The sequence below is a fragment of the Saccostrea echinata genome, unplaced genomic scaffold (assembly GCF_033153115.1).
Source record: "Saccostrea echinata isolate AGI-Se365-2 ecotype Australia unplaced genomic scaffold, CSIRO_AGI_Sech_v1 ptg000005l, whole genome shotgun sequence".
NCBI classification, from domain to species: Eukaryota; Metazoa; Mollusca; class Bivalvia; order Ostreida; family Ostreidae; genus Saccostrea; species Saccostrea echinata.
Window position 1 is genome coordinate 11,977,887 of NW_026889754.1, and position 15,471 is coordinate 11,993,357.

A 15,471-nucleotide genomic window follows, 5' to 3' on the forward strand; every position below is an offset into this window, starting at 1 on the left:
AACTACTGCATGTAATTTCATTGTACCTTTCACCGCTCTGATCTCTGACTGATATGCATTTACTACATCTTTCTTTTTTTCACATTCCGCTGACTCCAGGTAGATGAAAGTGACATTTTTCATGCTAGAAGATTTTGCACAATCATAGAAAGCTTTGGCATCTTGTATCATCACTTTCCCACTCCTCATTGCTTCATCCGCCAGTCTTTCCACCGTGCCTCCAAGACCATCACACGGCCCCTTACCATGACCGGACTCAAAATAGTTCCATCGTGCGTTCATCCCATGGGTACTCTTGTGGTTTGCAACAAAGTCGATTATAGTCTTATTTCTATATTGACTTGTCGGGCTGTCTGTCCAATAATGAATGGTCGATACGTCAGGGTCTATGTTTTTAATTATTGGCATAATTTTGTCAATAAAGGTTAAAACTGTCGTTGAATTATGGCCCATTTCATCAGAGACAACGATGATACTTTTGTGTTCGATGGTATTTTCTGAATTGGGGTAATACACGACCATGGGGTGTAAGGTAACGCACGTCTGATTAAAATATGCACTCTGAACTTCCTCCAGTGACTTACAGGTGTAGTTTTCGGCGAAGTCCATCTGAATGACTACATTATGCTGAGGTAGATTTCCTTTAAGGGTGTATATCTGCTCATACTGGGTTGACACGCGACTTACATGACCCTTAAAGTCTTCCGTTTGCTTATTCAGAAAGTCTAGGAACGATTTTATATTCTCAAAAGACTGCTCCATGATTTTTGTAACATATTTCCTTTTTCCTCTACTTCCACTCTTTTCCACTGATTCACTTTTACGACATCATTCTCTGCAAAATGTTCTTTTGCTTTAACTGCAACGTTTTCTTTTACCATATGTTCTGGATTAAGGGGAATGTTCAATCCTGCTGCTTTCAGCGCTTTTGCTGTAAGTGCCATATTCTGATGCTTGGTGCAGAGACATGTATTACGGCTTATAAGTGCCATTAAAAGAATGTTCTTTGGTCTTATCCGTTTGAATGTTGTGAGAGAAATCTTCATCTCAGGGTTCTCGGACTTGAACTTTTTGTAAAGATTCTCTAAGTAATCAGTGAGTACCCGTGTTTGTGCTTTCTCTCCATTGTCTGTTTTCTTCACATCGTTCTTCCCTGGCTGAGCTCTGCTATTGTCTTCCCTCTCCATAAATTCTGTTACTTTTCTCTCAAACATTCTCTTTTTGTTGCGGCGTGTGTAGCGAGCTGTGGACAAAGATTTCGTTTTTACTTTAGACATGCGGTTTCTGTCCAGACCAGCCTTTGCTGCCAAGGATGTTAAGCATCTGTATTTTTTGACAATTTTACCACTGACTACACTGTACACCGCCTTCATCTCAGTTCTCCTTACATTTCTTTTTGTTACATCGATCTCCTTTGCTATTACTGATGCGAGTAAAAGAGGTTTCTTTACAGCATTCTTCTGTTCCATGGGAACACAAATATAGTAGTTTTACAGTATAAAAATTGAAAGTTCTCTCTCAAGTTTAAACTAAAATATATAAAATCTACAACAAGCTGAGCATTACAATGAATTTCATTCTTACACAATACAGATTGATCTTCAAGAATGACATATAAAATTGAGAAGCATTTTTATTGTTTTTGTGAAAAAAAGGTTAAATTTTATGTTTTTTCTATTAAAAATGTTAAAAATGCACAGCAACTTTTAAGGAAAACATTCAATTTCTTCAAACTTGATATTTTTTTAATGTATATTTGCTATAGATGGTTATCCATGACTGGGTTTTATCCAGCATGCATTGCGCGCGCGCCGTCTTGTAGGGCAAGCGTAATCGAAGCGAAGAAAGCAATCAGTGCGTGTAATCGGATTATAACCTAAAGCCATGGTAAACACTTGTGTTGTGTGGGGCTGTACAAGGCGTTCCAAGCCTGGAGATACCGCAGTGAAGTTTTGTGACATTCCAAAGGTCATTAAACACTTGGGCGACGAAACGGAAGACCTTTCAATCAAACGACGAAGATTGTGGCTGGCTCGCATCAACAGAGCAGATTTTAACCCCGATCCTACGAAGCGGCATATCAAAGTGTGCTAGGATCATTTCATTACTTGTAAGTATTTAAAACAATCCGAGTTTTTTTACTATGTTTAAGTGCATGTTTACATTGGAATGTATTACGCATGTTACAGTCCTTTTCTGAAGATCGCGGAATATAAACGTGTTTACAAGAATGTTTGAAATATTATATAAATTGAAAAGATTTGAACACCATATATACCTAATTTTTATCTTTAAAATAAAAGTAAAAGGAATAATCAAGGAATTCAATTCAATTTTCTTTCTTTCTTTTTTTTGCACTATAGCACATGTACATTAAATTCTTAACCCCTACCTTTGTTTCTTTTTCAGGGTCAAAAGCTGACTTATATGACAAAACCAACCCTGACTGGGCACCTTCTTTAATGCGCGGACCAGCAGAATCCACTGGACCAGAGAGATATCACAGGATACAGGCCAGAAATGTAAAGAAGATACAGTTTCGAACAGCAGAGGGCTTTCTGAAGTTACAAGGGTCCAGTCATATTGAGACCATAAAAGAGATCGAGGCAACTTCTTGAGACAGTAAACCAAATTGCACATTTATTCTTGGAGGAGCATTTGGATGTACGAGGGAAGAGGAAGAAACTGAAAATCAGCAAGAGAAAAAAAAATTGAAAAAGGAAAACCTTTCATTGAAAGAAAAACTGTGTGCTGGTACTGGTGATGTCTGTCAAGAGACATTTCAAGATGATGAGAAGGTGAAGCATTACACTGGGCTCTGCTATGCTACACTTATGTCTACATACGAGTGAGCAAAAGATTTATTGCTGTACTTAAAAGGTTCGTTTATAACGTGTACTTGGAAAGGGAGAGAAGTGTTCGAAAGTCAGCCCAACAGTGGCATCAAAATTGATAAGATTTACTCCTCAGAAGGATGGACATAGACTGTTTTCACCAGAAGACTGGTTAAGCTCTCAACAAGTCCAACGCTTATTCTCAAGATTCCATCAATACAATCAAGTGAGGATGATGAAGGCCTCAATGATGTTTTACATCATATTGTACTTGAACAAAATGAGATGAATTTAATTTAGTCACTATGCGAAATTAAGCAAACGAGCTAATATTGATAATATAATTAGAACGAATTTGAATCTACACTGTAACCCGAGTATGCTTCTGAGTTTATATGACTAATCATGGGTTTGCTGTTCTTGAGAAGAAACTTTTAAAGATTTTTCCAAATTATTTCTTTGTAAAACTTTTACTGCCCATTGTGGCCCCTCCCTACCCTCTTGGGTCATTCCTAGCCCAGTGGTTCTTGAGACGATTTATAAAATATACCCATGCCAAGAAATCTCGTCCGGTCTGAATATGCTTAGCTAACGGTCATCAATTACACAATTGAGGTCAGCCGATTTTCTAGACTGAAACCCCGCAATGCACTGGAGCAGTGATAATAAAGTAGGAGAGATTTAGGTCAGCAGCCGGTGCATGGGGGATAGAGAAATTAGGAAAGTAGCAAAGAGACAGTGGACGGTCAGACAGTTATTAAAAAAGTTTCTATGATTTTCCTCTTTTAGTATTCATCGTCTCCATATTGTATACACTTAGAAACACAATCTCAAAAAATATTGAAAAACTTCTTGTTAAAATACAAAATACTAGATGAAATCCCGCGCAAGCGCGGGGAATTGAATTTATACCACTACCGACAGAAAATATATTGTAATTCTCTACTGACAGCCCACAGGCTTATAGCAGGAACAAATACTTTGTTGAAAATCCCGCATGAAATAGATTTAACTATCCAAACCCCCGGTTTTTTTTTTTTGGTTTTTTTTGTGTTTGTTTTATTTATTTATTTTTTTTAACTCGAAAAATAGCAATTTCATTAATTGACGTTTATTGTGAAACCTGTTATACTATGTTATGGAAATTGTACTTTAGATGCTCTTATTTCATTTCCGTCAAGAATGAAAGCAACGAATATGCACATTTTAGTAATAAATTGATGGGGGGGGGGTAAAATTCACAGGTACTTGGGTCTTGGTTTACAAATATGTTTGTACCTTAGTGATATGTAAAAATGTACTTTACTTTTTTACCTATCAATAAGGTACATACATATTTATAAACCAAGTACCTGTGTAAAAATTAGCTTTTAACGCCCTATGAATAGGCTGAGTATTTGATACAAAAGACTAAGCTGCAATAATGTAGCCCTGATTTGATCTGATATTTTCTGGCATCTCTCTGCTCCCCCCCCCCCCCTTTTCAAAAAAGGAGAGGGCTACATTATTGCAGCTACAAGAAATTGTATTCAGAAAATAACTGTGCATTGATTAAAGCGAAAAATTTTACATCTTTAATTGTATTTGAACAATACCTTATTCATTAATTTTCTCTTTTCATGTAAGCAAGTTTATTATGAAGTACAAATTGTACTTCGGGTTCGTTGCCACGATGCTCCCAGTAAGAGATATATACAAATTTTACCGATAAATTTATAAGGAAAACCTACTACATACATGTATATGCAATAGTCTTTCGATATATAATTATATTCACAATTTATAGTGTTATCAGTGATTTACCATTATTTCAATTATGACCATTTGCACAAAAGCTTTTTTAATGGTCATGTAGCTATAATCGCCTCGTTTTTTCTTAACATCGGGCTCGATGCTATATGACGTTCTAGAAGCTTCCGTCCATATAAAGATCGGTGAATGACGAAAATATTTTGCACATTTCCCTTTTTAATCGGTTATCACAACTTATTTCTTTTATATCGTTTAAATCGAGTTTTGATTGAATAATTCAGTGATGACGTTTTATGTAATAAATAAACGATTGCTTGTTGTCAGTTTCATTAAAAATTGCCAGTAACTTAGATCCGCCAACCGGAAACGCCACCGTACTCACGTTTTAGCTATTTCATGGCTGTTTATAGAAAATGAAAGTAGACTTAATTTAATGTACGATACGTACTATGCGAGTGAAATCTAAATATAGTTTACGGACATCAGCTTGTATCTAGTGTATTGTTAGAGGAGTAAGTAAGAACTCTGGTGCACCCGTTTCAGAGTTTGTTTGCAAAATTTATTAATTTATAAGTGTAGATTATATATTTTTATTAATCTAGATATGTGTAAATAATGATCTTTGTATTATTATCATTATTAATGTACATAATGATGAAGAGTTTAAAAGACGGATAGTACGTTTTGCTTAGAGAGTTTAAAGGTATGTCTAACTCACTTCGTAAGAAATAGGACTGAATTATACTATACCAATGAATCAAATATTCATGCGAAAATATAATAACGTTTGCCATTTTCTATGAAACGAATGTGATTTAATAATGTCTAACTTTTTCAGATCTTTACATGTTGCAAAATGCATCTAAAAAATTATTATTGTCAGTTTTTAATGTCTTCCGTTGTTTAGACAGCGCCTTACTATCTGTTTTGGTGGGAAATGCAAAATACTGGAAAATAAACTATGTAAAGATAAGAGGTTGAACTTGTAAAATGTCGAATTTTTTTTCGAGGCAGGACCGACAGAACCTGCTCGAGTGTTGGTGAGTTTGAATAAGAACAGACAAGTACGTGCGCACTTTTTTCGTTGGACAGTGATTCTGTGACATGAAAAAGCCGGTCCCTACAAAACAGGAACTTAAATGATTTATCTATTATTCATATAATACGTTTTTTTAATTGCTTTTTTTTTTTGGTTCTACAAGTAGGACCACTGTGATAAGACCCCACGCCAATTTAAATCGTATTTTGACCTTATACATTCACAAAAGTCGGAGAAAAAAAGAAAATACCAAAGTGCTTTTCAAGAAGCTTCAACTATTGTTCACAGTGATGTTTCATCTATTAAAGTTCAGTTTAATTTCAATGCTACGTTAGAAAATGAAGGTGTTAAGAATGTCCAAGGATCTTGTGTGGTTCAACAGGTAATAGCAGTGAAGGACAAATTCAGAATTTATGATGAGCGTTACATGAATTACAGATGATTGGTGCAATTATTCCAGTCAGCTATTAATGCAGACAAAATCCGTCTCAAAACAATTCTTGAGATAATTTCATCCATCAGTAAGTATATGTACTGAATTTAAATGTATAGTTCACTAAATATTTTTATTGCTTCATTTTAATATCACTTTTGTAAAACAGTTTATAGCATGAACCATTTTTCTTACTTTGATTGACAAAAAATTCTTTACACAGGCAGACTGCAGTTCTAGAAAGTTAGAACACATTCTAGAATTTGTGCTACAACATGAAAAATACAAGAGGTATATTGACAATGACACTGTCACCCTGAGTTTTTCCTGTGACGGTGCGAAAATTGCAAAAAATATCTCGTCTGTAAGAGGGGTGTTCAAGATTTTGGCACCAAGGCACTGATTACCAGATAATCTTGAAGATTTGAGCATGTGTCCAGAAGATGAGATAACACTTTTCTTTTACATTGGTGAGAGATTTCATATTTATTGAAATCCTTGTCTTGGTTTTGTATTTCCTAAGTTTTTATTTCAACAAGCACCTGTTCATTTGAATTAAGGAGATGAAAATCGATGCAGTAAGGAAGAGTTTGCCTTAGAGTGGCTTAGACACATTCAGAGACATGGAAAAAATTCAGTCAAATGGAATTGTCATCAATTGAGGAACAATTTCAGTAAAATGTTAAGGCTTATTGAGTAAAACTACCTTATAGTGCAGGTATTTTTTACTCGTAACCTTGTGTTATATCATCTTAAATTATAGACTGGTATTTTGTAGGATAATGACTTGTGATTGGGAGGCACTTGCCTTATTGAGGGGTATAAATGGTGCCCAATGCAACTTTTTCTGTATGTGGTGTAACTGCTCGAAAAAGCAGATATGTGACTTCAGTAGTAAATAACTCTTGCAAAATGAGAAATTGATACAAATATACGACTACTTCTAATAATAAATGATTATAGTCAACTGCAGTGATTTTATGATTTATTTTGTAGTCCCATCTTGGTCGATGCAGAGATCAAAAGAAGAACAAACTGTTCTAGACTCTGAAAAGAAAACATTTGGACACAAAGACAAAGATCTCTGCTCATTTATTACATACACACAGTGTCTAACCGACATACTAAAAATAGCGGAAGTTCTTGCGTATCGAAGCGTGTAAACAAACCTAGAGAAGAACAAGTACCTGTTATAATGCAAGGTGAGTATGATTATTGACACACAACCATGAAGAATAAACGGAATTATCATTCTGCATATTCCGCTGAATAAGTGTCAATTGTTTGTATTAAAATTGTATAAATATTTACGGAGAAATTTTAAAAACGCAATCGTTTGCTCACATATTTACACATGCATGTAACGTTTGTACGTTGTTTATAGTCCACAAGAGATATAATTTTTTCCCTGAATGGCAAATATTGAAAATTATGATACAGAACAATGTCATGTATGCTTCGGAGTTTTATATTTAAATGTTAAGGTTTGAAATTGCACAATTTAAAACACCTCTGTCATTGTAATCACTGTATGCGTCGTTTCAAACGAGATTTTTCGAATTGTATTGTTCGTTCCTAAAATAAACGCAAGTTGTACTGGCATGTAATTGAACAAACAGGAGATCCACAAGTCTTGACGGTCACCTGGGTACCTAGTCCATAAATTCATTTAACCCAACAGTCAGAGAGTTTCATACTTTCATTTAAATTTAATTTTGGCGTCTGAATTTGAGAAGAATTAACAATATTTATAGTTGTCAATAAAAGGTAAAAAAACAAACAGACAAACAAACAAAAACAAAACACACACACAAATAAATAAAAATAACAAAAACAAAAAAAAAACATAAAATATTTAAAAAAGAAAAGAAAAACAAACAAACAACCCCCCCCCCCCAAATAAAACTGTGAACATAGGACGAACGTCGACAGACGGAAACCAAAATGCCATAGGTCAAATGAGTAACTCAGGTGACCTACAAGTATTTTTAAATTGTTTTATTAACAATGTTGTGATAAAACAAATGCACGATAATTATTATTTTTCTTTTTATTTGTTAAGGATTGATTGCTGTATATTAGAGGCAGTTGAGAAGACATCAGGAAGTAGAATCAGGCAACATTGTAATATGTTCTTATACAGCACTAAAAGAAAACATGGTCTCAAAAGGCATAAACGCACCAGGCATGTTGTAAAATCACAGACTACTGCTGTTTGTTATGGAAAAGTGCTATATTTATATATAAATATATATATTCGATCAATGTGGGAAAATATACATGTACACGTCGCAACAAGGTTTAATGCTGCATGAACTTGGTCCTTTGATTAGGTCATCAAATTGTAAACTTTGAATTGAATTTGTTTTTGAGACATGATTTGGAATAAAAATTTGTCTTGGTGTTTTTATTTGGACTAATTTTGTCTTTTATTTCTTTTCTTGCTCTTCGTTGTGCAGTCATATACAGAATTGATACCCCATTTCAATGACAGTAATGTTAGGGGAAAATATCTTAATTTTTTCCCCCGCTTTCACTGAAAGTGGGGGATATTAATTTGGGGCTGTCTGTCCATCCGCCTTTCTGTCTGCTTGTAACACTTTCGTTTCCGCGCGATATCTCGAGAAGCCTTTGAGCTTTAGCAATGAAATTTCACCCTGTAGCCTAGGAAGACCCCTATTGATTTAGTTATGTAAAATTCCATTGCGAAAAGCTCAAAGGCTTCTCGAGATATCGCGCGGAAACGAAAGTGTTACAGATAAACAGAAAGACTGACTGACGGACAGGCAGGCCCAAATTAATATCCCCCACTTTCAGTGAAAGCGGACAAAAATAGGTATTGGAATTCACTTGTACCTCAATACATGATAGAAATTTATTTGCCGATGAAGTCATTTAACTGTATAATTGAAAGATAAACCCTGTACTAAGTTCATTAATTACAAATTTTTATAGACGTTATAAAGTGTTCAAATTATGACAAAATTTACAACGTTCAACGCATTATATGTAAGTATAATATCAGGCACGTAGTATCGGGGGGGGGGGGGGGACAGGGGGGCCTGGCCCCCCACTTTTTTCCAGACACAAGTATTTCTATAGGAAATGTTCATTGAATGTCCGGTTGCCCCCTACCCCCCCCCCCCCCACTTTTGGTTGCAGTATTGTCAAATAAGGGTAATATAAGGGGAATGCAGTGTTTGAGTAAAAAGAAGTTGGAACCTACCCCCCCCCCCCCCCCGACGACTAGGATTTTCGAGTTTGCACAATTTTCCCTTTTTTTGTTTGTTTGTTTGTTTGTATGGTGTTTTTTTTTTTTTTTGCTTGTCGAGTTTTTTTCAGGTAAGTTGAAATTTTTTCCTCGGGTTGCCCCCCCCCCCTTTCAAAAACGATGCTACGTCACTAAATATTATATTGAAGCAAATATTGCAAGGGATGTTGAATAATAACTTTTGTTAAAGGTATCGCTTGTTAACAAAATATCAGATTGTTGCGTACTTTTTCCTACATTTTGGATTTATTCAGTTTGAAAATCAGTTACACACAGAGTCATACAGCTATCCAGCCTAACATATGGGAAGGTTCAGTTAAAATATTGTTTGCACATAGAAAAAAAGGTAACGCTTGCTAATTAAAAATCTTTTGACAGTAGAAAGAATCAAATTGATAACCGCCTTTTGGACAACAAAACAACCATACAGTTTATGGGCGTAGTCACAGGGGGGGGCAGCGGGGGCACTAGCCCCCCCCCCCCCACACTTTCAGATGGGGGGCGGCAAGAGTATGTCTGTGCCCCCCCCCCCCCCCATTTGATGTAGAACAAAATCACAGCTATGTTGAAATTATATTAAACCTCATTTTATGGCAAATTTATTTTATTTTCAGCAACAACTGAGTAAGCATTTATCTTGAAGTAATAGTAATGTAATATACTTTAGAATATATCCTAGCCAATCCGAATCTCATCAAGACTAGTAATTTCTACAAGATAGCTGCAGTATTGAAGATTCTGATTTCGGTATACCTGTGATGAATGTCAATCAACTTTAAGTGCACTATTTGAAGTCCTCTCATTCAACTTAGACAGGGGCTTGATATAACATGTTTTACATCTTAATCATGGCCATAGGAATCGGGGGGGGGGGCACGGGGGGCCTGCCCCCCCCTAATAATTTTGCCGATACATAGAATACTATAGAAAACATAGCTACTATATGAGTGTGCCCCCTCAATAATAACGTCTGATGACTTTTTTTTTTGGTTGTCTAGGAATTTTGGTTGTTGATAGTGCCCCCCAACTGAAAATATATGGTTGTGCCCCCTCAAAGTGAAATTGCTTCCTACGGGCCTTTTAATTTCTTTATATTACACGTTTTACATCTTTCTTGGATTTGAGGCCCCCTCCCCCTTTTAAGTTTGTGACTACGCCTCTGCAGTAAAAGAATGAATAATACCTATAATATAGTATGTTAAATTTAAAAACAATTTATGAATTATTGTTTCTACCTAAATTCATATCTGTGGATAAGTTAGTGTAAACGCTTAATTGTTAATGCTTTTTAGCGACAATATTTTATCAATCTTTTATAAGAAAGAAACTGCAAAATGATATTTACTTTTGCCTCTGTAAATGGGGGGGGGGGGAGGGGGGTGAATTATGTTATGTGAATTATGAATTAGCTTCTATATCGAAAAAAGGTCTAATCGCAAAGTATGTCTAATTTTATCCCATTTCCACAAGGGAAAACAGTCTAACACAGTTCTATTTGGAGTCTGACATGTAAATGAGAATGATTTTGTGACAATGGTTTTGTTGAAATTTCTTGTTTCAAAGTGGCAGTAGTAACAAACAGAAGAAGGTATGGAAGCATTATATCATTTATCGAGTGCTGAAAGAGGAAATAGAATTTATCCTAGAACTTTTCAATTAAGAACGCACCTAATTTATCAACGACTCGTACAATGAGAATACTGTCCCGCACAACGACACATACAGTAAATATTGAACGACGGATACAGTCGCATTTTGATTAAAGAAGTAAAATTAAGGATAATCTAATCATAATTAGGAATAAATTACGTTTCAATACCCCAATATTTATATTTTTTATTATTTGATACAATTATTACCGAATATGGGATAAACGTCAATGCCATAATATATCTTTTTAAGTCTTTCTACAACTACACTGCACTGCCTTTTGCATTGTGTTAAAAAACAAAGCTGCATGTTGACAAAACTGTGTTTCCTAGGACACGTTTCATCATATATCTATGCGTTTTAATGCACTACACATTTAAATACTTAATATGTCTACGAATAATTGTCGTCTTATTTTCATAACCCCATGACTGGATCATGTTGTCAACCAAGAAACGCAACAACTTCCGTTTTTTTTAGTATGTGGGTTAGATACTGTGATACAGTGACATGCCAATCGATGATCTTCATTTGCGTATAAGGATATCCCTTAAGCTCTTCAATCAGGTCCATTACGTCTAATTAGTATTATACATGTAAATATCATTGCTATGTACCTTCATACAAATGTAATCCTTGCTGAATTTTAAAAATTCTGAATTCAGCTTGTGACCTGGGCAATAGACCAGAAATCTGAAGAAAATTTGAGAAGGGAGCTGAAACGTGTAGGCGTCAGTTTCAGAATGTGGGAAGAGAAGGGTGATGATAAATTGAACACCAAAGTGAGGAAATGGTCTAAGCCAACATGTAAGCATTTCCTTTAAAAATTGGACAACAAATATTTACACTTATTATATATAATCTTTAAACGATATTTATCATTTCATTTGTAGGTGATGATTTGTAAACTTTTCGAAGATGTCCAAATTCACCATATTCTGGACAATAAAAAGGATAGGCATTATGTATCAATAGAAAGCCTCTCAGTAAATCAGTTGAAAGATGAGCTACACTACAAAAGGAAGCCTGATCTTGTAGCACGACTGAAAGATGCTGTTGGTAATAATACTAATGTTTAAATGAAACTAAGACTCTCTAATTAACAATTATTTATATTCCCTGAGTGTTTACAGAGTAAAATAAAACTGTTCATTTATATTGGTATAGCTAAGAGGAATGTAGGCTCTCGTCTTTAGGTGCCGTACGATTTCTCTAAAGAGAATCGCTAGGGAAAAAATTGTAAATCACAGCTATCACTGAAACACACAGCAAGCTCACATACATCCAGAATTTTAACAAATTTCCCCATCCCTTAGGACGATCGACTTCGGGTGTCAATATCACTTCCGTAAATTAAAGTCGGGTGTACGACTAATTGGAGTATCCGCTTCGTCAAATTCCGTTAGCAAATTTCTGCGCACTGAACTTCGGGGGGCCCTTGGAGTCTCCGCACTTCGTATAGTCTCCATATCAAATTTGTGTTTCTCAGGTTGTTTAAATAGCAATGTCAACATCACTGCAATGTGCGCCACCAAAACACCACTCACAAATAAATCCAGTTTGACAAAATAATTACATTATTCACATCACATCTAATTATGTTAAACGTGAATTTTGATGCGGCAAGCACATGCCGGGCATCGATAGAAATGGCTCACAATCCCTTTACTTTCGATTATCAAACGATGCCGATTTTCTGTTTTGATAAACATATTGTTACAATTCGGGCACTCTTTTCTCAAATCGAATGGTTCAATCCTGACGAGCACTTTATTCCCGGAATCATCATAATCGTAAATATACGCTAGTCTCTGGTTCGAAATGTTTCTAGGTAAATCCAAAATTTACAAATTCACTAATATATGTCACAGAAACTATCCCACCGCTGCCACCAGTTGTAGCGTCCGAACAATTATCAGATAAATTAATCCATTGCTTATTGCAGGTAGCAATAATGTGTAAAATATAAGTAAACGCTCAATGCGTAATCCAGGTATTTCATCGCTCCCGGCGATTTACTCCTTCTTTGGAAATCAAAAGTCAGTATCGGTTTAAATTTTATTTACACATAATCATAGTTAAGAATCATCCAAAATCAACACAATAAAACACTGTATAATTAATCCTGGAACAATTTTTGAGCGAAGTATCTCCCAACAGAACTATAAAAAAAAACTGTCCCCGTATCAAATATACTAAATGACCATCACTCCTAAGGAGTGATGGGGTATAAACAAATGACCGTCACTCCTAATGAGTGACCGGATGTAAACAAACTATTCTAAAAATAGAACGAGTGACCGGGAGTTATATAAATACTGCAGAATATTAAATAAACAAATAAAATAATAAATTTAGAAAAAGACTGACTTAAAAATACGTGACACATTTAAATATTTCCAGGTAAAAGACTTCTTGCATGAAACTATTGATGTCAACCTGTGCAAATACATACAGTGTAATAAGTGTAAGAAGAAACTGCATCCTAGAACTTGAAGACAAAAAAAGACAGAAAGAAAAAAAGAAACAACTGCAAAAAATATAAAGACTGTGTCAAAATGGAAGGCAGAAGAAACATTAACAGTGGCTCCTAAAGAGGGCCAGAAACATTTTCTTCGAGAAGCAAATTGAAAACGCCAAACTGGATTAAAATTATGTAATTTAGTATCAACACAAAGTGTATGTCTGTTGAAAAAAAAAAATAAATAAATCTTCAATTTTTTTTCAATTATTGAAGTCTATTTTGGTTTAGCTAAACTTAAATTTCGTCAGCATCCGTTCCCCAACCTATTTCAGATATTTTAGCTAATTCACAGAATCGTCACTGCGTCTATCTATCTTTCTATCTATCTATCTATCTATATATCTATATTGGTTAAAGATGTGGGAGATATGATTGTGTAATTTCATATAATTGGATTATTTCCCTTTGATTCTGATAAACCAATACTAATCGTTTATTAAACAATACCTCTAAAGTTTTTATGTCGAATATTTATAATTTGTTTTTTCATAACAGGGTTTCTTTTTTGAATTGCTTGTGATCCATAATAAAGAGATCCGTCTTGTTAATACTTACAATCACAACCTTGTCTCCATTGTTAGTCAGTAGATGTCCCACAAACCGAACTTCTTTGTTTGTTTGTTTATTGTTTAACGTCCCTCTCGAGAACTTTTCACTCATATGGAGACGCAACCACTTCCCGGTGGAGAGCTGCAAATTTTGACCTATACTCGGCACTCAGGGCCATTGAGCAGTGAGGGATATTTTACGTGCCAGCACCAACTGCGACACGGGACCTCGGTTTATACGGTCCCATCCGAAGGACCGGTCTCACAGTGGGATTCGAACCCGCGACGCAAGGATCAACTCCTTACCCCGCGACTCTAGAGCGAACGCTTTAACCACTGCGCCAAGCGGGCGTATGAACAATTTCTTAAATGAGGCAAGTCATTGACAAACAAGTTGATAAAACAAGAATATCAACAGTCTCGTTGAAAGTCATCATTTCGTAAGTTCTATGGTCGATACTATGACTTTATCAGCAAATAAAATCTATCATTAAATCATATGCTTACTGACGTTTTATATACCAATTGTTAGGCCATTATTTACACACTGAAGATGTTTTTTTCCCGTTTTTACCGATTGTGACAAGGAGCACACGGCAGGGGATGCTCATTCCTACTTGGCACCTGATCCCACCTCTAAATTCTGAGGTCCGTGTTTGCTCTGCTCCCAATTTGTATTGTTGGCACTGTTCATTATCTCCATATTTCACTGTAAAACTATTTGATTTTTTTAGATAAGCTCATTATTTCATCAATTTGCAAATTAATATAAGAATGCAAAAATGATATACCAGAAAAATATCTCAACATCCTTATCCTGCCTGTAATGTTGCTTGTGAGTATTAATGTTATATGCAAAAAATGTGTTTTGAAACCCATTCAAGATCGTGATCTTCCAGATGAAGTATCTGGCACACTGTAGCTAGGTAATTTTTAAGTCGACCAGGTGAAATTAGGTACGATTGCTTACAACCATCTTCTTTTGCCAACTTGTTTATGGACGTTTAGGAGTTTACATGGTGTATTGTAAACACAAATAGGTTCGATGAGTTGATTCCGCAACCATCTGTGTTTCATTAGACAATCTTATGCAAAAATCATGGTGTCAGTGAGCAGAACTGGGCACCATTCCTTTTTGTTCTGCTTCCCTTGTGTTTCCACCATATATATTCTGGATCAAACAAAGTCAATTAAACAAACAGCTCACTTTCTTTCTTGCTCTTCATTGCATTTTCTAAACGATCAACTTGTCTCTCCCTGAAAGTCTGGACCGTTACACAGGGGAAATGAATTAGCATTAGGTGGTGCATATTTTTTGCAGGAATAAAGAAGGTAACAAAATATCAACAATTTTTAGGGCCCCGCAAGGATTTGCGGGTGCCCTATAGTAATCACTCTGTCTGTCTATCCGTCTGTATGT

At 35.4% G+C, this 15,471-nt stretch overlaps 1 pseudogene; it reads left to right on the forward strand.

Moving 5' to 3' along the window:
- Window positions 1-1,884: 1,884 nt before the first annotated feature.
- Window positions 1,885-12,208, forward strand: LOC133179884 (uncharacterized; annotated as a pseudogene).
- Window positions 12,209-15,471: the final 3,263 nt, after the last annotated feature.